Source organism: Lissotriton helveticus, chromosome 10 (assembly GCF_964261635.1).
Source record: "Lissotriton helveticus chromosome 10, aLisHel1.1, whole genome shotgun sequence".
In the NCBI taxonomy this organism is placed as follows: Eukaryota; Metazoa; Chordata; class Amphibia; order Caudata; family Salamandridae; genus Lissotriton; species Lissotriton helveticus.
Window position 1 is genome coordinate 25,538,501 of NC_136071.1, and position 25,051 is coordinate 25,563,551.

At 46.6% G+C, this 25,051-nt stretch overlaps 1 protein-coding gene across 2 annotated transcripts in view; it reads left to right on the top strand.

Moving 5' to 3' along the window:
• The window catches only part of LOC144785799 (uncharacterized), a 672,618-nt gene that overhangs the window by 77,956 nt on the left and 569,611 nt on the right, over positions 1 to 25,051 (top strand). The window contains exon 1 of one of the 2 annotated variants that reach the window (XM_078664623.1): positions 7,930 to 8,041. The exons of the other annotated variant lie outside the window; for it this stretch is intronic. The gene's annotated coding sequence lies outside the window, so the exon portion shown is untranslated. Of the gene's footprint in view, positions 1 to 7,929; positions 8,042 to 25,051 lie in introns of those variants that run through there. 2 annotated transcript variants of the gene reach the window in all.

Sequence of the window (25,051 nt, forward strand, 5' to 3'; positions counted from 1 at the left end):
ATGGGTGAATGGATGAATGAAAGGGTGGATGGGTGAATGATGGATGTATGGATGGAAGGATGAAAGGTTGGATGGATGAAGGATAGATTGGTGAAGGATAGATGTATGGATGGGAGGATGAAAGGGTGGACGGATGAAGGATGTATGGATGAAAGGGTGGATGGATAAAAGGTTGCATGGATGAATGATGCATGGATGGATGTGTGAAAAGTTGGGGGGATGAATGATGGGTGGATGGATGAAAGGGTGGGTGGATGGATGGATGGATGAAAGGGTGGATGGATGAAGGATGGATGTATGGATGGGAGGGTGAAAGGGTGGATGGATGAAGAATGGATGTATGGAAGGGAGGATGAAAGGGTGGATGGATGAAGAATGGATGTATGGAAGGGAGGATGAAAGGGTGGATGGATGAAGGATGGATGTATGGATGAGAGGATGAAAGGGTGGATGGATGTATGAATGGATAAAAGGTTGCATGGATGAATGATGGATGGATGTGTGAAAAGGTGGGTGGATGAATGATGGATGGATGGATGGAAGGGTGGATGGGTAAAGGATGGATGTATGGATGGAAGGATGAAAGGGTGGATGGATGAAGGATGGATGTATGGATGGAAGGATGAAAGGGTGGATGGATGGATGTGTGAAAGTGTGGGTGGATGAATGATGGGTGAATGGATGGATGAAAGGGTGGATGGATGAATGATGGATGTATGGATGGAAGGATGAAAGAGTGGATGGATGAAGGATAGATTGGTGAAGGATAGATGTATGGATGGGAGGATGAAAGGGTGGACGGATGAAGGATGTATGGATGAAAGGGTGGATGGATAAAAGGTTGCATGGATGAATGATGCATGGATGGATGTGTGAAAAGGTGGGGGGGATGAATGATAGGTGGATGGATGAAAGGGTGGGTGGATGGATGTATGGATGAAAGGGTGGATGGATGAAGGATGGATGTATGGATGGGAGGGTGAAAGGGTGGATGGATGAAGGATGGATGTATGGATGGGAGGATGAAAGTGTGGATGGATGTATGAATGGATAAAAGGTTGCATGGATGAATGATGGATGGATGTATGAAAAGGTGGGTGGATGAATCATGGGTGGATGGATGGAAGGGTGGATGGGTAAAGGATGGATGGAAAGATGAAAGGGTGGATGGATGAAGAATGTATGGATGAAAGGGTGGATGGATAAAAGGTTTCATGGATGAATGATGCATCAATCAATCAATCAATCAATCATGCCATTTGTATAGCGCACTACTCACCCGGGAGGGTCTCAAGGCGCTTGGGGGGAGGGGTATGCTGCTGCTCGAACAGCCAGGTCTTGAGTTGTTTCCTGAAGGCGAGATGGTCCTGGGTCAGCCCAAGGTGGATGGGGAGGGAGTTCCAAGTCTTGGCAGCCAGGTAAGAGAAGGATCTTCCTCCGGCGGTGGCTCTTCGGATGCGTGGTACGGCTGCGAGGGCGAGGCTGGTGGACCGTAGCTGGCGGGTAGGCGTGTAGAAGGTCAGGCGGTCGTTGAGGTACTTGGGGCCCAGGTCGTGGAGAGACTTGTGTGCGTGGGTGAGGAGCCGGAACGTGATCCTCTTGTCGACGGGGAGCCAGTGCAGGTTCCTCAGGTGGCTGGAGATGTGGCTGCGTCGGGGGACATCCAGGATGAGTCGGGCGGAGGCGTTCTGGATGCGCTGGAGTCTTTTCTGTAGCTTGGCTGTGGTTCCGGCGTAGAGGGCGTTTCCGTAGTCCAGTCGGCTGGTGACGAGTGCCTGGGTGACAGTCTTCCTGGTCTCGGTCGGGATCCAGCGGAAGATCTTGCGAAGCATACGCAGGGTGTTGAAGCACGATGAGGAGACGGCGTTGACTTGTCTGGTCATCGAGAGGGAGGGGTCCAGGATGAAGCCCAGGTTGCGTGCGTGGTCGGTTGGCTTGGGTGCGGTGCCCAGGGCTTGGGGCCACCAGGAGTCGTCCCAGGCGGAGGGCGAAGATCCCAGGATGAGGACTTCCGTCTTGTCCGAGTTCAGTTTCAGGCGGCTGTCCTTCATCCACTCGGCGACGTCTTTCATCCCTTCGTGTAGGCAGGTTCTGGCGGTGTCGGGGTCTCTGGTGAGGGAGAGGATCAGCTGGGTGTCGTCGGCGTAAGAGATGATGTTGAGGTTGTGCTGGCGTGCGATGGCTGCGAGAGGTTTCATGTAGGTGTTGAAGAGGGTGGGGCTGAGTGAAGATCCTTGCGGGATGCCGCAGATGACTTCGGTGGCCTCGGAGCGAAACGGGGGGAGGCGGACTCTTTGTGTTCTTCCGGCGAGGAACGAGATGATCCACTCCAGTGCCTTCTCTTGGATACCGATGTTGCTGAGGCGCTGGACTAGGGTGCGGTGGCAGACCGTGTCGAACGCAGCGGAGAGGTCCAGGAGGATGAGGGCCACTGTTTCCCCCTTGTCGAGCAGGGTCCGGATGTCGTCGGTGGCTGCGATGAGGGCGGTCTCGGTGCTGTGGTTGGCTCTGAAGCCGGACTGCGAGGGGTCGAGGGATCCGTTCGTCTCGAGGAAGGTGGTCAGCTGTCTGTTGACGGATGGATGTGTGAAAAGGTGGGGGGATGAATGATGGGTGGATGGATGAAAGGGTGGGTGGATGGATGTATGGATGAAAGGGTGGATGGATGAAGGATGGATGTATGGATGGGAGGGTGAAAGGGTGGATGGATGGAGAATGGATGTATGGAAGGGAGGATGAAAGGGTGGATGGATGAAGGATGGATGTATGGATGGGAGGATGAAAGGGTGGATGGATGTATGAATGGATAAAAGGTTGCATGGATGAATGATGGATGGATGTGTAAAAAGGTGGGTGGATGAATGATGGGTGAATGGATGGAAGGGTGGATGGGTAAAGGATGGATGTATGGATGGAAGGATGAAAGGGTGGATGGATGAAGGATGGATGTATGGATGGAAGGATGAAAGGATGGATGGATGGATGTGTGAAAGTGTGGGTGGATGAATGATGGAGGGATGTGATGAGGTCTAACAGGCGCATTTATGGTTGTCAAAAGTTGATGATGAGGAGTACCAGTTTCTAGAAACTTTTGTCGGAAGGGAGTCCTTACGCCTAAAAAGGTTTTACAAGGGGGTCTCGGCATCAAAAAGTTTGAAGACCTCTGCCCTATGGGGATGTGGGGACCATGGCTAAAATGACTTCCACAAGGCCTACAGATTCCAGGCACGCACTAAAGTCCATTGCAGAGTAGGTGAAAATAAGTATTCTGCTGAGTCCAAAGTCATATGTACTGCTTTTGGGTCATACAGAACTGTCATATTTCTCTGAGCCAGCCATGACCAGACCCAGGCTGAGGGTTGACCTAAGCTGGATGGATTGATAACCTTTCTTCCACAAGCTAGGGCCTCCTCTCCACAAAGAAGAAGATGGGTGGGGCTACAGGCTCATCCATTAGCAGCTGTCACTGGGTGCCAGGCACCAGGCTGCACCAAGAAGGAAAGAGTTGGGTTTCAGAGGCCATGTGGCCAGAGACACTGGACAACTCCATTTTGAACAAACCCAGAGGCTGGACAAGAAGGAGGGAGCAGGGGCAGGGAAGTGATGTGTCGCTGTTTGATAGGACCCACAGAGACTGTCTGCCAGCCCCCTACTCAACTTTTAAAAAGTACTTGCACATGAAGAGAAGCTCTCTCTGGGGTGTGGTCTGCGGAGGCGAAAGGTGCTGGAGCCTGGTGCAATGGGTAGTTGGAAGGAGGACACCCCTGACTGCCCCCCAGTCCCGTAACAGCACCAGAAGAAGAGCCCAGGACCGGTGCGCAGAAGAAGAGGCCTCTTCATAGGGAGAAGAGAGGCGCAGGAGGAGAGCCAGGCGAAAGGCTGGCGCAGGGAGCCAGTGCAGACCGCTCCCTGCAGAATGCACCCTCTTGGAGACCCGGAGGGTGAAGGAGAATGCTCCCAGTGGCTGGGGGCACCACCAGGAGCAAGAAGACACGAAAATGGGACAGATCGGACCTCCAGGGGCTGAGATATGGCCCCCAGAAGGTGAGCGACCTTTGACTTGTGGCCCCCTGATGTCGAAGCGCGTGAGGCTCCGCCGCCGGTCCAGAAAAGGACCCCGGGGTGGGTCAGGTCCCGGGGACTGACCTCTAACGTGGAGAGCCTGCGGGGGTCCCGGACAAGGAAGGAGGAGCCAGAGGCCCGGGTGGGACCAGGCCCCCGACCAAAGCACGGAGCGGACGGGTGTGGGCTCCCTGTATCGCATACCCTTACCCGGGGGTCCGGGTGGGAACGGGCCCCCCACCGAGGCCCCAGAAAGCAGCAGGAGCTTGAAGCGCCCCATGATGCCTTGCAAGGCATGAGGAATGGATTGTTTTGGGTGTTTTGGTGGCCCCCAGAGGAGAGGGGTCACCCTTGAGTGTGAAAAGGTGCTGGGGGAGCTGCTGGAGCAGCGCAGTCTCGCCCCCAGCACAAAGCTAAGTCCCACCCTAAGTTTCTTGAGGATTTAAAAAGAATAACCCCTCAACTCTCAGCGAAGATTGCATCACCTCCTAGGCTGGAACTTTTGTTCTACAGCTGGGGGTTCATTGAGAAGTGCATCAAAGATTGAAGGGCTGAGTTGGAGATGTCTCGAGAAGGGCATCCCCTGGAGGTGAAATGGCATAATTGCACTGAAATGCATTTATTAATGGTTATTTCTTTTAGAGGGACTGATGTTCAATGTGAAGTACTGGTGTAAGGTGATGTCACAAGCAAAGTGGATTTAAGTGGCTAGACACTCCTGCTAGGGTGTCTGACGATATTTACAACTTAATCCTGTGATCATCTGTGATGCCTTTAGGGGCTGCAATTGTAATGCATTTTTAATGATATCCAAATGTGCTGAGTACTGTCATTCTAAAGTGTGCGTAAACATGTAGTCTTGCTGCTGCGCTTAGGTGAAGACCCCAGACTGTTAGCCCTTAAGATGTAGAGGGGTATACTTTAGGGTCAGTCGGAGATGCTTGGTCAGGGTCATGTGTGACCAAGGCAGGTGTATCCCTGTTTAATGCTTGTTGAGGTAATGGGAGGGGGACGCCACTGGGATGGTGCCAGTGCGCAGGGCCCTCGCTCCAGGATAGGTTCAACTAATTGCATTGGGGGCAAGATGATGTGCATACATGGGAGTGGTGGTACTAGACCCACCCCCCCTGAGGGAGGGGTGGAGATGTTATGCAATGACACAAAGTAATTCCAACAGCTTATGTATATTTGTAAATTGGTGTATAGTATTGAGTGGTGTGTGTGTTTAAGAAATGTACTTTTACTTTTATAAAGCAAAGTACAGACTGGACAATCAATTATTGAGTGTTAATTTTGCGCACCTGCAAATGGCGATTACTAGCCCACACCACCTCCCTTGAGTAAGCCTCAGACTGCTCTGCAACGCTACCCTCTGAGAGTCAGGCGCTGCCCTAGGGTGTTTGGTTCCCAGTGAAGGACAAATGTGTCATGTTATTTGTGCATGCCTCACAGATGCTGCCTCGTTTTCCAACACTGCTGAACCACCCCCTCTCCTCGGTCTCTCGGCGATGCTCTGTCTCCCTGCCTCTCTTGCCCCCCTGCCTGTCTCCTCTGCAGCCCGGCTGTCTTTGGCATGTTACATGTAAGGCACTAAGAGAGCCGGCCGCACAGATGCACACTGCAGCCCCTGCCAACCTGTGCCAGCCCCTGCAGTGCCCGCACTCCGCATCTCCAGGTGTCAGAGGAGGAGCTGCAGGACAGGCTCTGCCTCCCCCTGCCAGGGCTCGCGCCACACAGCTCAGGAGATGCCCTCAACGCCACAGCATCACTCAACGCCACAGCATTACTCAACACCACAGCATCACTTAATGCCACAGCATCACTCAAAGCCACAGCATCACTCAGCACCACTGAACGCCACAGCACCACTCAACGCCACAGCACCACTCAACACCACAGCACCACTCAACGCCACAGCATCACTTAATGCCACAGCATCACTCAGCGCCACAGAATCACTCAGCACCACTGAATGCCACAGCACCACTCAATGCCACAGCACCACTAAACGCCACAGCACCACTCAACGCCACAGCACCACTCAGCGCACAGCATCCCTCAACGCCACAGCATCACTCAACGTCACAGCATCACTCAACATCACAGCATTACTCAACGCCACAGCATCACTCAATGCCACAGCATCACTCAATGCCACAGCATCACTCAGCACCACTCAACGCCACAGCAGTACTGAATGCCACAGCATCACTCAGCACCACTGAATTCCACAGGATCACTCAGCACCACTGAATGCCACAGCATCACTCAGCACCACTGAAGGCCACAGCATCACTCAGCACCACTGAACGCCACAGCATCACTCTGTGCAACCATTCAACAACAATTGGTTCTAATATGTTCTCTCAATGTTTCAAGCTTTATTACAAACTAGCAGCCCGTCCCGACGTTGTCCGGGAGCAATCAGGCTTCAGGGCCCCCGCCCGCCTGACGTTGTCCGTGGGTCCCCCGGAGCGCACCCGCGGCTGCTTCACCTACCTCAGCCGCCGCTCCTCCCCGCGCTCCTGAGTTCACCGCTCCTCCCCGCCTGTCCACCGCTCCTCGCCGCTCCTCAACGCTCCTCCCCGCCTGTCCGCCGCTCCTCCCTGCCTGTCTGCCACTCCTCACCGCTCCTCCCCGCCTGTCCGCCGCTCCTCCCCGCGCTCATGTCCGCCGCTCCTCCTCGCGCTCCTGTACGCCGCTCCTCCCCGCGCTCCTGATGTCAGCACGCACGTTGTGGCCGGCGCTACTTCCAAGGGACTACTTTTTTTTATCGTAAATTTTTTAAAGAACGTATATTTTTTTTATATATATAGCCTATGTCCATCTGCAGACCCTGACAATTACAATGATGTATCGGGTGTTTGGATTGGCGCTGTGGTTCCCGAGTTTACCCGCCTCAAAGGTTCCCAGTTGTCTCTTTATAATAGTAGTATAGAAGATGTCACAAAAAGATGTTAATATTTCACTGCTGTTCTTGGATTTTCATCACAATAAAATACACTGAACATAATCTTCCCAAAAGTTATTTACAAAAGTTTAAGCTATTGCCATTATAAATTACAATAACTTTTATTTAAGTATTAATTATTAAAAAAAATAAAAGCCATTGTTATTTGTAATATTAATACATCGAAGTCATGTAAATACAATACATATTGCATTACAAATGCTATAGGTGTCACGTTTGCGAAAGTTAAAAATATTGGCATTGTAAATGACAAAGCTATTAATTTCGCTATTTTTAAAACCAACACATAAATAAAATATTTGTCATTTACAATACCAATAGCTCAAACTTTCCTAATGCGAGACCTATTTCATTGCAAATGCTTGTTGGTAGTTTATCTCCACGTTTAATGCGGCTTGCCCAACCATTTCGAGTTAACATTTGCTTGTCGTTATTTTTGATTATGCACTGTGTCTGGATAATATTGTTTCACTGTTGGTTTAATTTGTAAGGCACCTTCTTTTGGGGAACTTGTTGTTATAGTGATATGTCTGTATATTGATATAGTTTCTATGGGAGTTAGATGCTGCAGTTTTCGGCCGTATATACTTGGACAACTAAGCCGGTCAGGCTCTTCATTTGAGGTGTGACGATGCCTTCAGTCTAGTCACACACAGGCATACATATATGACGGAGGTCTAGCCCTGCCCCACAATAGGGTCGGAATTTTACCCAACTTCTAACTAATTTACCATGTATACACTAGGCCCCCATCGCCCTTAAAGCTTTGGACAGCTTGTTACATTTAGGGCCACTACGCTGTCATTTTTTCACTTCAATGTTTCTTTTAAAAAAATAGGTTTGTACTCGACTGTTTTAGTCCTGCTTATTGCTTTTATTTTAGTGCCACGGTTTTTGGCCCTTATCAAGGTGGCCCACGTTCTTAACGCTCGCCACTTTTGAATGACGACTTCGTGAAGTCATTGAACTCAACGACCTATCGAGATTACTGTTCAACACGAATTACTGGTATGTACATTAAGAACTGATGTTTACCGCTGTTTGGATACCCGTATGGGGAGGCTATTCCTTTGTTTTAGCCGTAAAGAGGTACTTGCCGCATGGACACATTTATTTATATGTGTTGGTTGCCCTTTAAGGCTGCCACAACCTACATAAGGGTGTATTTGAGATACAATTGTTAATATGCTCGCTTTTCACTTATGAATTTGTATGCACACTAAGATACTGATATTTATTATTATTAGAATAACCAAATGCGAAGGCTATTTTTTGTTACCAGTCATAATAGAACCACTTGCAACATGGTTACAATTAATTGGATGTGCAATTTCTTTTTGAGGGCTGCCACAACCCAGAGAGGGGTTTGTTTGGAAGATAAGTACTAAATGCTCAGTTTCTGCCTTTGGTTTTCTCAAGTTGGGTGGCACTGCCATTGTCACATAAAGCCGTAGCATGGCTATAAACAATTGGACCTTGAAGGACTATATGTTGATAGCACACGCAATGTTGTATCCTGCCCTTTAATGTTCACCGATACTTACAACTTAAGCTCATACTCCATACGCGGTCTGGACTATTTGGGGTATCCAATGTAGATGCTCCCCAGAGGTGCTTGCTGTTACTCATTAAGTGCTTACACACTACACGTGTCCCCAAACACACGGGGTACCCAACATAGGTTCCTTCTCCCATTCCCACTTTCCTCCCATTTTATGTGAATTGCTTAAAATGGCCCCATACCCACCACTTATATAGTTAGGGACCAATTTTTTGTAATTGTGCAATTATGTGATTTCAGGAATGCATTTCCTTGGCCAGATGTGTGTTTGTAACAAGTACAGTATGGAGACTTTAAGTCGTTACTTCCCTTTAGGCCTCCATGTTCCTGTGTCTTTTTTAATATGAATTGTCTGTATATGTATTGTGAGTTCTGCAGTATGCGTCTGGACATTTATGTTTGTTATTTGCCCCAGTATTGGAACTTTCATAGATTCCCATGCTTTGTATCATTCCCCGTCGTCGGAATGGGAGCCTCGGTAAATAAAAAATACCATAGTAGTAAGCACAAAGTGAAAAAATAGGCCTAGGCCTCATCTCATTTTGTAGCTTATCCACCTCTTTTTGTAAAAGAGACCAAATTCTTGCAATAGCCAATCAGAGCAGCCTCACCCCATAGAACCTTCCTGAGAGAGCCTCAGAGCCTCAGATTTTCTACCGCACGTTGTGCAAGGGAGTCTCCATTGAGCTCTGCTCAATTTTCTTCACATCTAAGTATATTTCTACAACTTTTTGCCTGTTTTTTCATCATGTCTGACAAAGAGAAGAAAGCACTTTTTAGAGCCTGTGCTACTTGCTCAAAAAAGATGGTTGTTTGTTGAAGCAAACACGAAGACTGCATATACTGCTTATATCCGGACCATAAGGCCACTGACTGCAAGATTTGCAGAACCTTCTCCACCAAGACCTTGAGGGACAGAGAAGGCCGCCTGCTGACTTGGTTGCAAAAAATGAAGGATCGCAAGGGAGTTCTGTCTTCGGACAGTGAGGGCTATTCTTCTGTGGTGTCATCAACAAGATCAAAGAAAAGGGGTAGGTCTCCCCCTTCACCATATAATGAGCCCCATATGAAGGCCTTGCCTGGGACCTCTGATAGGTCTGATAGGCCTGCTTCCCTAAAATCTCCTCACCACGGTGAAAAGGAGAGGCAGGGACAGCCTGAGGAGTTGCAACCTACAAAAAAGGCTAAGAAGATCATTTCTGTGACTTCACCACCTTCAGAAAAAGAAAGAGGGGTGAAAAAGCCATCATCTACGCCTCAGGACATTGCTTCTGACCAGAAACAGCGTTCGTCGACGGTGAAAACCACAGGTACGTCGACGATTTCTGTCAAGAAAGACTTGTCTCAAAAACTGGCCTCGTCGACGGGCTCGTCGACGATGGCTACGACGACGGCATCTACACCGTCGACGATGTTTAAGACGCCTGATTCCTGTTCGTCGTCGACGACGAAGCTGACTTTTTCCACGTCGACGACGATGGCGACGAGGGTAGCGTCGACGGCGATGACGACGACGAGAACAACGTCGACGACGCCGGCGACCATGATTCTGACGACGAGTTCGTATCCACCCATCGTCGACGATAACAATCTCACCGTCGACGACTCAGCCTTCGACGACGAGCACAGTCTCTTCGTCGGCACTTCCGTCGACGAAACAGTCGACGAAGATTCAACCGTCGACGACGATCCCGTCGACGACTGGGAAAATCTGCATTTCTCAAATGAAGAGGCGTATAACACCAGAAATGACATCTCCACGGCGGGTTACGCTGTTGCCTCCATCATTATTACTTGATGATGACTCTGAGGAGGAAAATTATAGCAATTATGGGCCAGCTTATAGCCCATCTGACTTGCAAGTCAAATTACAGGAGGACAGTTCTGAAGAAGGCGAAACGGAGCAACACCAATATGCTCCGCAAGACTATTATGACCAGCAAGAGAGGCCTTGCATGCAGGTTCATTCACAGGGATCGCCACGTCGGTCTCAACAGGAGATGGTAGCGATGCCGTCCTCTCTCATCTCTGACCTGCAATTAATGTTGCAGGACTATCGGAGGCGGTTTCCTACTCAACAGGAGGTTCAACAAGTACGTCCTCCCACACCTCCGCCTCAGTTATCACACTCAATGGCAGACTCCTCGTTGCCTTTAAGGGTGCATGAACCAGAGCCCGTAGAACATCCTCAAGAGGTTGTTGCCATTCGGGATGATGATGATGATGATGCCTCATCAGATGCGGATCAGCAGGGGGAACCTGACCAAGATCAGAATATGGACTGGAATCAGGATGGCCTTCAAGATCCAGATGTAACAGGGCCTGATACCGCAACCTCTCCACCAGCAGATATTGGAGGTTTTCACAACCTAATGGAACGAGCGTCAAAGAGATTTGGTCTTTCAGTTACCACAGTTCAATCTGACTGTTTTTTGTACGATTTCAAAGAACCATTCCGGAAGTCAGTTCGTTCAATCCCCATCATTGAACATGTTTGGTCGGAAGGAATAAAGGCTATGCAAAATCCAGCCACGGTCCTCCCAGTACTTCCCAGACTGGAGAAAAAATATAAGGCGCCGGAGGGCCGCCCGGCATGTCTTATAGGTCAACCAAAACCGGACTCGGTTATCTCCGAGGCCGCACAGAGTAAATCCAAAAATCCATCCACGCCGCTAACGACACCACCTGATAAAGAGGGGAGGCGTCTGGACAATGTTGGAAAAAGATTCTCCGCAATGGCCAGCCTCCTCGTTAGGGCGGCTAATGCTCTGGCGATTCTGGGGAGATATGATCGCCAGATGTGGTGTGACCTCTCCCCGTTTGTGGAAGAACTTCAGGATGGGTCTAAGGACGAGGTCAGGAAAATCTTGATGGAAGGGGAGCGTGCCTCTTCGGAGGTAATTTACTGCGCTATGGATATAGCAACTACGGCCTTCGAGCGCTAGCAGGCTCGGCTGTTTTAAGACGCCAGGGTTGGCTGCGAGCCACGTGGTTTAGACAGGAAGTACAGAACAAAATTCTGGACCTACCTTATGACGGAGAGATGTTATTCGGTAAACACGTGGATGACGCCCTACAAGGAATAAAGAAAGATACGGACACGGCTAAGTCCTTGGGAACATTACAATACCGCAAAGTTCCCTTTAAGGGGGCAAGAGGAAGAGGTTTCTCATCCCACAGAGGCGGCAATCAGCACCGCTACTCTTCCTACTCCCAACCTGGCCAGTCATACAAACCCCAATATTCACAGAGGGGGTCTTTCTCTCGCCAGCCGCCGAGAGGAGGTCAGGGGCAACAGAGGAGAGACAATACTAAGAGACAATAGCGGCCATGTGGCTCTTTCTACTGTTCCTGTACCCTCGTTAACACCAATGGGGGGCAGGATTGCCCATTGCCTAAACAGCTGGAGGGTCATAACATCAGACCAGTGGGTCCTGAACATCATCAAGAGAGGACACACGTTGGAGTTTCAAAATCTTCCTCCAACAAGAGCTCCAGACGCCATTACGCCCAAACATCTAGGACTTCTTCGTCTCGAGGCCCACCAACTCTTCATCAAGGGGGCAATAGAGCCTGTACCTCATTCCCAGAAGGGGAAAGGGTTCTATTCCAGGTTCTTCCTGGTTCGGAAAACGAAGGAGAAGTGACGTCCGATTTTAATCTACGAGAGCTCAACATTCTCATCAAGTTGTCCTTCAGGATGGTCATCCTTCAGGACATTCTCCGCCTTCTCAAACCAGGGGACTACATGGCAACCCTAGATTTGGAGGATGCATATTTCCATGTGCCCAATTATCCAGCTCACAGGCAATATCTTCGATTCACAGTAGGCAAGAGCCATTTTCAATTCAGAGTACTACCTTTTGGTCTCCGGTCCGCACCGAGGATCTTTACAAAGGTACTGGCTCCTGTGGCAGCTTTTGTCAGGAAGCAGTCTTTCGAAGTCTTCCCATATCTGGACGATTCGCTGGTAAAGGCTCCTTCGTTCCAAGAATCGTCCAGGGCAGTCACGAGCTGCAGTCACCTGTTCGAGCAGCTGGGCCTTCGGCTCAACAAGGAGAAATCGATTTTGCACCCCTCCAAGACAGCGAGGTTTTTGGGTGCGATCCTAGACACGGAATACTGCATGGCTTTCCCTTCGGAAGAGCGCCAGACCAAACTGATTCTCTCAGCTCGCCTCCTGCAAAGAAGAAAGTTTCTGTCAGTTCGCCAATACAAATCGCTTCTCGGATCGATATCATCCTGCATACCATTGATACCACACTGCAGGCTTCGAATGCGTCCACTGCAGGAACAGCTAGACAAGCAATGGCGTCAGGTGACAGGCTCCTTCGACGACAAGATAGTGATCACACCAGGAATGCGAAAAGCAAGCAGCTGGTGGTTGCTAAAAGAGAATCTTTCAGTAGGTTTGCCATTCCAACTTCCACCATCTCCCATGGTGTTGACAACAGATGCTTCCATGGAGGGGTGGGGAGCGGTCCTCCAAGAACTGAAAGTCAGTGGTCATTGGAGCACAGTCCAAGGCAAGTTCCACATCAATCTACTGGAACTTATGGCCATTCGTCTAGCCTTACAGGCTTTCCTTCCAAGGATCCGCAACCGTTCAGTGCTGGTTCGTACAGACAACACTACGGCCATGCACTACATAAACAAGCAGGGCGGGATGAGATCCTGCACCCTTTCGAAGGAAGCACAGAGACTTTGGAATTGGGTGATCCAACACAATATCACTCTTTCAGCGGAACATCTTGCGGGCACACTCAATGCCACAGCGGACGCTTTGAGTCGCCAAAAGACTATCAGCCACGAATGGGAACTGGATCAGACCATTCTGGAGGAACTGTTTTCACGTTGGGAGACCCCAACCATCGATCTGTTTGCGACTCCTCAGAACGCCAAATGCCAGTCCTACGCAAGCAGGGATCACCATCAGGGATCCTTGGGGAATGCGCTTTTGATTGCCTGGTACGGCGCATTTGTTTACACCTTTCCACCTATTCCGCTGATCCCGAGACTGATCCGCAAGCTCAAGGCGGAGCCGTGCAGAATGATTCTGATTGCACCAGCATGGCCCAGGCAGTTTTGGTACACAGAACTTCTTCTTCTCTCCCAAGATCAACCGATTCTCCTGCCGCCTGTTCCATCACTATTAACAATGGCTCACGGGCAGGATCTGCATCCAGACCTGAGGTCACTCCAATTGACAGCGTGGCTCCTGAGTTCAGAGAGTTCCAGGGTTTGAATCTTTCAGGAGAATGTAGAGACATTTTAGCCCAGGCCCGAGCGCCTAGTACGAATAAAACCTATCGGGCGAAGTGGAAGAGATTCTGCCTTTGGTGTCAGAGACAAGGTCTACATCCATATACTTCTGCACCGCACCAACTCTTGCCTTACATCCTTTCTCTTGCAAAATCTGGATTGGCTCATTCTTCTGTAAAGGTACATCTGGCGGCCATTTCTAGATTTAGACGATCCTCAGCAGGTCCTTCCCTTTGGTCTGCGAGGATCATTAAACAGTTCCTGAAAGGTTTGTTCAGGGTTTTTCCTCCAGTCCGGCCTCCACCACCAGCCTGGCATCTTAATTTGGTTCTGTCACATCTAATGAAGGCCCCATTTGAGCCTATTCACAGGGCCGACATGAAGTTTGTATCATGGAAACTGGCTCTTCTCTTGGCCCTGACATCGGCTAGAAGAGTTAGTGAGCTCCAGGCTTTCCCAATTGAGGAACCCTTTCTACAATTTAAGAATGATGTTCTCATCCTGCGGACAAATCCTAAATTTATTCCAAAGGTCCCCTCAGAATTTCATCTGAATAAGCCTGGTGATCTTAAAGTCCTTCTTTCCGCGGCCCTCCCGCCAGCAGAGAGGGCATTACATTCTTTGGACATTCATAGGTGTCTCAAGTTCTACTTGGAGCGGACAAAACTGTTCAGGAAGTCTTCCCAGCTTTTGGTTTCATACAGTGCTCCGCGAAAGGGTTGTCCAATTTCTAAACCCTGCATATACCGCTGGATATCAAGTACAATCCAGTTTTGCCATCGAGAAGCAGGAAAGCCACTTCAGCGAGCAGTTCGTGCTCATTCTACGAGGTCAATGGCTTCATCGGTGGCTCTATTCTCAGGTGTCCCGATCAAGGACATATGTAGAGCGGCGACATGGAGCAGTGTCCACACCTTCACTCGCCACTACTGCTTGGATTCTTCTGTGAAAGAGGATGCGGCAGTGGGCCAAGCGGTCTTGAGGAACCTTTTCCAATAAGTCGGTGAGCTTTCCTTTCTATCCCGCCTTCCTGTATTGCATATTTTGTATTACTTGTCGTTGTTCTGCTTTGTGATGCCAATGTGTATCTGTTTTCTTATCAGGATTATGTATGACATTTACAGATATACAAATGGCAAAATATGCTTTCTCTTTACTGCTAGCTATTCTGATACAAAGCATGGGAATCTATGAAAGTTCCAATACTGGGGCAAGAAAACAAGTTACTTACCTGTAACTTTGGTTCCCCGGTATTGGTAACTTTCTTAGATTCCCATGCGCCCACCCTCCTCCCCTGGGAAAGCTCAGCCTTATTGTCCAATGATGTTGCTGTTCACAACGGCTACGAAAATCTGAGGCTCTGAGGCTCTCTCAGGAAGGTTCTATGGGGTGAGGCTGCTCTGATTGGCTATTGCAAGAATTTGGTCTCTTTTACAAAAAGAGGTGGATAAGCTACAAAATGAGATGAGGCCTAGGCCTATTTTTTCACTTTGTGCTTACTACTATGGTATTTTTTATTTACAGAGGCTCCCATTCCGACGACGGGGAATGATACAAAGCATGGGAATCTATGAAAGTGACTAATACTGGGGAACCAAAGTTACAGGTAAGTAACTTGTTTTCTTATGTCTTTTCCTCCAGCCCTGATGAAGTTCTTTCAAGAACAGAACGCGTTGGCTGTTGTTTTATATTCATGCGTTGGATTTATACAATTAAAGACTTTTTTCTACGAAGGAACTGATTGTGCTTCATCATTGATTCTTGGATACCTCGGTAGTGCACCACTCCCTTTTCTTTGGTTACATTTTCTGATTCTGTAGTGCCGCTTTCTGCACCATAGAATGTTCACTGATAGTCCTAAACGTAGAAAATCCCCTCTGCATGCGGGGATCTCTGAACACTTCTTTCAACAAAACAAAATGTATTCCAGGTCTTGAATTTGATGTCTTTCCTTCTGTTTTCGAAAATGCAGACTGATCCTCAGGTTAAATAGGCCAATTTTCCCCCAATTTTTCTCACTGACCTCACCAACCACATACATTTTACATAATTGTATTTATATAGTGTAAGAAAGTGGCTCCGATATACTGGACCAAAGTAAGGTACAGTGTGCACGGAGTTCACAGTCCCCAGTGGTTTGGCAGAGGCTAACGTTAGATATAACCTTACTCTCTAAAGTGGTAGATTGATCGAGCAGTAAGGCAGTATCAGAGGACAGTGTAAAGCATTTGTTGTACACACTCAGTCAGCAAATGGTCTCACACTCAAGAACTGAACTCTAGGCCAATTGTTTTGTATCAAAATATATAGTTGTTTTATTTTAGAACCAACACGGTATCAAAATATACTTTCTCAGAATGAATTAATTTAGTTAAATACTTTTCAAATAGGCAATAGACTTTTTGATTAGAGTAGTTACAGTTTGTTGCAATAGGCAACACAATTTCAAACACAATGCAACATTGAGCTCAATGGGAATTTCTAGTTAAATGCAATTAGTTACTGTTATGTTGTGTAATACATGTTATACACCTTTAACTATGTTCATTCCACATTCCACTATACAGAGTTCTTACACTGTGTTCTTACCTATGTGTTCCAATGTAATTCAGTTGATGCTGACTGCTAACCTGTCTGGCTGTGTACCTGCTCTTCTCTACATTAAAACTTAATTCAACCTACTTGGAGTAATATCTTCAATACAACAACTGGCGACGATCGGGATATTTTTTTTATATATACACCTGGAAACCGCGTTATTTTATTTTTCTAACTGATCTGACGGATGTATGAGCAGAGACGACGTTGGTAGTGCTTTGACGGCGCATTGGGGACTACGCGTGTGGACGAGCAGCTAATTCCGGTGAGCGACGCATATTCATAAAAGAAATGCTGGATTTGTAACAATTTTCACCGATATTTCATCGTCCAGAGTATTAGCGCTCGAGCTGTGTGGATCTTACCGTTGCATCCTTTGAATGGGACGCTGAATGAGCGATGATCCCCACGTCACTCTTCTTGTGATGTTCTCAATACTCGCAAGTTCCTCCCCGAAGGCTCGCTGCTTTCCTACCTACGTCAGACGTTCATTGTGAACGTGGCGCATCACGTGATGCTCGGCAGCCATTTTGAATTGGGCAGGCCTACTCGTATTTGCTGAAAAAACACGAAGGATTTTTCAGTACCGATTTTGACATCCACAGATCGGTTTTGAATAGCGGTTGAAGGTACTATTCATAAACGCTTTGAACTGTTCTACTGGAATTATATTATTAACATTTTTGAGGATTTTCGGCATTTTTCTGGAATTGGGTGGTGAAGATTGGACAGTGTAAAAAGCTGATTTTTTAAAATTTTTATTTGTTTTGTGTTGTTCACTCTAACTGTTACACTGAACAATTCCACCACAAGCATCTTTACTGGCAGCTTTATTTTGTTTATATTTCGACAAGCATCATTATTGACTGTACTGTTTGTTTTTTTTTATCTTTCAACATGAGTCAACAAACATTTTCCTTAAGTAACCCTCAAGATTTCTGGTGTAAAGGTTCTGAACCAGATTTGAAATGGTTGGAGTGGAAAGATTACTTTTTAAATTATATCGAGACTGTAGACTCTGATGGTAAAATGTCTGCTGAACAAAAGAAACGTATTCTTTTACACTCTTTAGGTCCGCAAGGTCTTAAATGTTATAACCAGATGAATAAACCTATTGTTGGGGGTGGGGACAGTAATGTTTTCACCGTTGCTCTATCTAATTTAGATAAGTATTTCTCCCCAAAGGTATGTATCGGCATTACGCGATACAAATTCTTCCAAAGGAGGCAGTCTAAAAGTGAATCTGTTGACGACTACGTTGGTGAATTAAAAAAAATGGGGAATGATTGCGCTTTTGGTGGGTTACTGGAAGATTTGGTTCGTGATCAAGTCTTAATGCATGCTAACAACCCTGCCATTCAAGAACGTCTCTGGATGAATGGCGATGCTTGTTTGGATGACATTTTAGCCTTGGTTCGTAAAGCTGAAACGTCCAGCAGGTGTGCCAGTGCCTTGAAATCTGACAGTATTAACAAAGATGTAGTAGCTAAAATTAATTCCAGTTCAAGAAAGAACAGCAGCTTTAAACAAAAGAATGAAACATGGGCAAAGCCAAGGTATAGCGGTGAATCTCCCAAATGTTATAGGTGTGGGAGTTCTGAACATCTGGCTTTTGCTAAGTCGTGTCCTGCTAAGAAGAGTAAATGTGGTGCTTGTGGACTGTATGGTCATTATACTAAAGCATGCAGATGAAGGAAAAAGACAGTTAAATGTATTCAAGAAGAGGTTGTCTCTGATGACAACGCTTCTAGTGGTGATGACCAAGCTTCTGAGTGTGCTGTGGTCTTAAAGAAGAAACTTCTTCTCAACATTCGTGATGGATGTTTACTAGTTGACAACAAGCCTGAATGCTGGATGCACATAGGTGGTGTGCGTGTTAGGGTATATGCTGATTCTGGTTCGCCCTATACAATTGTCAACGAAGATGTTTGGCTTAATACTTTTGTTGACAGGGTTGGTCCAAAATGATCTTCTCCAGATATTGACCCGGAGGGTTATAATGGTGGGAAGATTGATATTATTGGTTTTCGTTGGCTGAAATTTGAATTTAAGAATCGCAAATCTTATAGCAAGTTGTATGTTTCTAAAAAAGGTCCATCGGTGTTGGGATGGAAAGATCAAGGGGAATTGCATATAATTCTTGATCCCAATTCGGTGGAAAAGGTGTTGGTGATGGATGAAGGCACTAAGACTGGTGGAGAACTTTTAAAAAAAATTCCTTCTGTGTTTCAGTAAAAAATTGGCAAATTAAAGGATTTAGAGCATAAGATAATTTTAAAAGATTCTGCAGTGCCAAAAATCCATAAAGTTAGAAGTGTGCCAATTGCTTTAAGAAAGGATGTTGCATCTGAACTTGATAGATTGGTCTCCTCTGACATAATTGAGCCAATTGAGGCATCTGCTTGGGTTTCTCCCTTAGTTTTTGTGAAACGTACAAACGGAAAATTGAGATTATGTGTTGATTTACGCCATTTAAATGATAATATTGTAGTGGATCAATTCCCCCTGCCAAAAATTAATGAGATGTTAGCCTTACTTGATGGTGCTAAGTGGTTCACCACAATTGATTTATCTGCCGCATACCACCAGATTCCCTTGTTTAAAGACAGCAAGCAGTACACTGCCTTTATAACCCCTCAAGGATGTTTTCAATTTAAGAGAATGCCTTTCGGCCTGGCTTCGGCTGCGGCTGTTTTCCAGCGCTTAATGCACAGGTTGTTTTCCACTGTAAAAAACACAAAGTTTTTCCAAGATGACATTCTCATTTTTGGTAAGGAAAAGACAGAACATGACAATACTTTGGAAAAAGTTTTAAGTATACTAGATGCAAAAGGTTTGACTGTTGAATATACTAAGTGTACTTTTGCTAGCGATCATGTCACTTATTTAGGCCATGTCATTGATTGTGATGGTATCAGACCAAAACCTAATTTAATTGATGCGATTAAGTGCGCTCCTTCTCCCAAAGGGAAAGATGATGTTAGATCTTTTATTGGCCTAGCCGAATTTTGTTCTAAATATATTCCAAATTTTGCAACCAGAACGTATAATATTAGACAACTGTTAAAAAACAAAACAAAGTTTGCTTGGTCTATGGAATGTGAACAGGATTTTGAAGACATAAAAAGCTGCATCACTAACATCGCTTCTTTAAAAAGTTTTAATCCTGAAGCGCAAACTATCATCACTACAGATGCCAGCATTAAAGGTTTAGGTTCTGTTTTATCTCAGATTGGTTTGAATGGCAAAGAACAAATTGTGGCATATGCTTCCAGGTCACTCTCGCCTACTGAGGAAAAATATTCTACCATTGAAAAAGAAACTTTGGCATGTGTGTGGGCGGTTAATCACTTCAGAGCTTTTGTGTGGGGTACAAAGTTTATTTTACGCTGTGATCACAAGCCATTAATCAGGGTCCTAACCACTGAAGGAACTATCAATACTTCTGCAAGAGTTGCCAGACTTGCTATCAAGTTACAGCATTTTTGTTATAAAATGGAATATATACCAGGGAAGGAAAATTGTATAGCTGATTTCCTTTCTAGAATGCCAAAACAACTTGAGGAATGTGAGGATGAATTGTGGAATTCTTTTCAGGTGGCTTATGTTCAGGATTTGGAAGGTGCAGGCATTTTGAAGGAGAAGTGGGATGATGAATATCTCAATGATGAGGAGTTAACTTTGGTGAAATCTCATCTAGCTGAGTCCTGGCCAAAGAAAGTGTTGTTCGCAAACATCCTTTAAAGTCTTTTTTGGAGGTTAGATTTGATTTAAGTGTCAGAGATGGTAATATCTGGTTTGGTGAAAGAGTCATACCTCCAAAGACTTTGCGTTTGTCCATCATGGCTTTATGTCATGAGGGACATTTTGGCATTGTCCGTTCTAAACGCACAGTTAAAACTTCATTTTGGTGGCCCGGTATGGATGTAGATATTGATAAATTTGGGAGGAATTGTAAATCATGTCAAGCTGCTGATAAATCTTTGGTTATGTGTAAGCCTTCTATGGGTAATATGATTGCACCTAATTCTCCCTGGGAGTACACAGCTATTGACATTATGGGTCCTATTGGTAGTGAGCAGAAATATATTTTGGTGTTAATGGATTTCTTCTCAAGGTGGCCTTTTGTAAAAATTGTGAGTAAGGCTGATACGGATACTGTTTTGCAATTCTTAGATAAATCTTTCACTTTGGAAGGCATTCCTTCTATTTTGTTAAGCGACAATGGTGTTCAGTTTATGTCAATTAAGGCCAAAGAGTACTTTAATAGATTGGGAATCAAGCATAAAACCACGGCTCTATATAACCCAAACAGCAATGGCATGGTTGAGCGTTTTAACCGTGTTATCAAAAACACCATCCAAATGTCAGGAAATAATAAGGATTGGGAGACTCAAGTTTTGAAAATGGTTTGGTCTTACAGGACTTCAATTTGTGAAGCTACAGGTTATCCCCCTTTTGTACTTATGCGTGGTAGAAATCCACGAACAAAATTTCCACCTGGATGGTTGTTCAAGTCCAATGTGGTAAATTGGTCTGAAAATTTTGTGAAGGGAAAAAGTCAAGCTTCACATCTCAAGAGCAAAATTTGGTATGATTACAAGCATAATGTGAAGGATGTTGATTTGGTCGTTGGTCAGTGGGTAAGAGTTAAGAAACCTGGTAAATCTCCTAAGGAGGAAAGTCGTTTTTATGAACCTATGCAGGTTGTGGAAGTTTTAAATAATTCTGTTCGCCTCACTGACGGACTTGTATGGAACCTTAAGAGGGTTGCTAAGTGTTCTCCTCCTCAAGTTTGTTCTCCTCCTCATGTTTCTTCAAAGAAATCCTCGGATTTGTTTGATTTGGAGGATTTGTTGTGTGCAAACTCTTCGTTGCCACCTGATCTTATTAATCAGGATGTAGTTTCTGATACCTCCAGTTTTCCTGTACCTGATGTTTCAGGTTTGCATAAGTGTGGTGAGCTTTCTGATTTGGTTGCTCCTAGTTCTTCAAGTCTGGTCAGTCAAGATGTGTCAAATGTTTTTAGGAACTCTAGACGTGAAAAAAGGCCTCCTGTATGGTTGGCTGATTATATTTCTGAAAGTTTTCCCTTATAGGAATCCTTGTTCTTTCTCCCATTTATCTGAATTTTTATTCACTTGTTTTTTTTTCTCGTTTTTATTTTGTATGGTGGGGGGTGATGTTGGTTACAAGTTATTGCTTTTTTAATTATGTTCCAAGGGGGATGTATTATGTTGTGTAATACATGTTATACACCTTTAACTGTGTTCATTCCACATTCCACTATACAGAGTTCTTACACTGTGTTCTTACCTATGTGTTCCAATGTAATTCAGTTGATGCTGACTGCTAACCTGTCTGGCTGTGTACCTGCTCTTCTCTACATTAAAACTTAATTCAACCTACTTGGAGTAATATCTTCAATACAGTAGTTACTTTGTAGATTACTTTTCTAACCACAGGACTGGAAACTAGATTCAGTCCTGGGACATTTCCTATAAACAATTAAGTAAAAGCGTTTTGGTTATAGTAGTGATTTTTAAGGAATATTATTGTATTTTAAAAGTTGACACTTCAAAAGTTTTTCACATAGAATCACAAATGTTATCCTATGGAAGGAAATTCAAATTGCAAGAAAAGTATGTTCGCGTTACTTTTGTAATCCAGTGCTGGGCTCCTAGGTTCAGCACTGGGACATCTATCTAAAACAGCCAAGTAATTATGTTTTTATCGTTGGCAAGATTTTTAAAGAATATGTGTAAGTTTTAAAAATCAACAGAATCTTTTTCAGCAAAAAGCAGGCAATGATATCCTATGGAAGGAAATTCAAGTTACTGGTAAGTACGGTTAAAATTACTTTTCAGGGTCAGTATTGAGCTACAAGATGCAGCCCTGAGGTCTCTCCTGATTACAGGTGAGTAAATCGTAATTCGTTGTTCGGCTGATTTTAGATGAATATTTTAAAGTTCCAAAACTCCACACTTAAAAGAATTTCCAAGTGAAACCAGTCAATGTTAGCCTATGGAAGAAAAATGAGTTATCGGCTTTTAGGTAAGTACTGGACTGGAAGAGTTAAAGTTCTGGGCATAGACTCAGGGGTCGCCCAGTGTCAGGTAGGTACAGTTGGTACACCCTCAGCAGCACAGGGGCAGCCGGGTGCAGAGGTAGTTAGGCCCAATGTTGTCCAATGAGAGGCAGGGGGCCTTCGGTTGGTGGCTGCTGGCAAGCAGGCCAGGCGGCTGTGGGAGCTGGGCTCCTGGTCACTTGCTCAGGGCAAATGGGGAAGTAGATTAGGACAAATGTTGCACTGCCTGGGTGTTATATCCTGCTCTTCCTCTCTCTTTGTGCTCTTCCTCTCTCTTTGTCCCTCCTTAGTGTTAGTGTCTGCTTGTCTATGTGATGTCTCTGTGATGTCATCCTGGATTCTACCTATTGCTGTTCAAGGGATTTATCAGTTACCTGGAGGCTGAGCAGGAAGTTATCTGCTCCCGGTGGGGTTTCTTACCATATTACATTCCTACTTGAATGCTGTACCTTCTATCTAATCTCAAGAATAAATATACTACATGAACATTACAACAAGGACTCATCATCTTTATTTTACTGAATGTAACACAGGGGCACTCAATGTTATTCAATGGAGATCTTGGAAAGTGGACAAAGGCTGCAGGCTCCGGGCTGGAGGATCTTCAGGAGCGACCAACACTTCGAGGGGTAAGTTGGGATCTTGGAGAATAGGTAGGCACCCCGGAGTTGGGCATAGGGGGCCGTGGGGCGCCGGGTGCAGGGGTGTCTTTGTACGTCGGGAAATCTTACCCTCTGCTGGTTGCGGTTGGAGGGGTCCCTGGTTCTGAGGCTGCAGGCGTCGTCGAGGAGGGTCCTTGGGCACTGGATTCCAGGTCAGAATCGCCGGGGGGACGTCCACAGGGTCTTTGTCCACTCGGGCACAGGCCAGGCTCGGTGGGTGCAGAGTGGGCTGGATTCACGGTTCCTGGCTGGCACCAGGGGTATTGCTGTTTGAGCAGAACCACTGCTCGTGGGAGTCCCAGTCTCTAAGAGGGTCAAGGCAGGCAGGTCCTCCGGGGAGACGCCGATATTTAGCATGAGCAGGTTCAAGGATCAACAGGCCTATACTGCTGGGGCCAAGTCAGTTGGTGTTGTCCTCTTGTTAGCACAGCAAGCCTTCTTCTGCTGAGTTTTCTTTCTTGTTTCGAAATCAGGACCTGAGGAAGGAAGGTTCAGGGTGCCCCTAAATACTAGATTTAGGGGCGTTACAGGTAGGGGAAGGGCAGGGACCAATAGGTCCCTATCCTGGGGTGAGTGCACCCCCTATCCTGCTCCTCTCCTGTGGGAGGGGGGCAGGAGCCTATCTCTAACTGGGCAGGGCTCCCCATCCTCAAGATGGCCGGAGCCCGGAGTTGTGCTTCACCTCGCCTCTCCCACCTGACGGGTGGAGTTGGCACAGGCTGGCACACCGCCTTTCCTCAGGTAGGGTTTCCCGCCAGTCTTCCCGCCAGAGTGGGGGTCAGAACCGGTGGGGGCCAGTTGCTGAGTACAGCAAGTGGCCTGTAGAAGCTCACAAAGGCGGCATGCCTTTGAAGCTTCCCCCGTCCCCTCCTTCGGGAGGACACCTAGCACCTCGCCCAGGATGTGCATTGTTGCAGGCCCAGGAGAGCGGGGGGCTCTCCACCCAGGGGTCCAGCAACATGTCTGCTGTGTGGCAGCCTCTCAGACAAGACGTGGATTGTAGGTTAGGTTTCAGGGGGCATCTCTAAATGCCCTCTGTAGTGCATAGTCCCACACTGATGCCACGCGGGCATCAGTGTGGGATTAATGTGCTGAGAAGTTTGATATCAAACTTGTCAGTCTTCAGTGTAGCCATTATGGTGCTGTGGAGTTCGTAATGACAACCTACCAGCACCATATACTCCTAATGGTATCACTGCACTTACAGTGCCCAGGAATGGCCCTGGGTACTGTAGGGGCACAGGGCTCATGCACCTGTACTCACACCACTGGCATAGGGCACCCAGTTAGAGGGGTGACTGATGTATGCCAGGGCAGTGGGTTTGTGGACATGGCTCACAGGGATATGGGCCATGTCGACTCTTTGTTTAGTTTTGTACCAGGACACTCACTCTGCACAGGCAGTGTGTGTGTGTCAGGGTACAGGGCCCCTAAGAGTGGCACAATAAGTGCTGCAGCCCTTAGGGGTCTTCTATGGTCACAATGCCCTGGGTACCATGGGTACCATTTACCAGGGGCTGACATGTGGCCAGAGATGCCAATTGGGTGTTAGGTTCAACACAGTTTTTAGGGAAGGAACATAGGCCCTGGGCACCTGATTGGCAGGAGCCCAGGGCACACTCAGTCAAAGCACATCAGCAATTCAGCAAAAAGTGGGGGCATACCATGCAAGAAAGATGGCACTTTCTCACATATAGCTATTACTAAGGCAAAGTTGCAGCATCAAGTGCGGTAAATAAGAAAATTGACACTTAAAACCCCAATGTGTGAGACAGAAATAAGGGCTGTTAGGTTAAATGTGCACAAGAAATCTTCCATGGTGGATTATACCGTAGGATAGGTTCAGG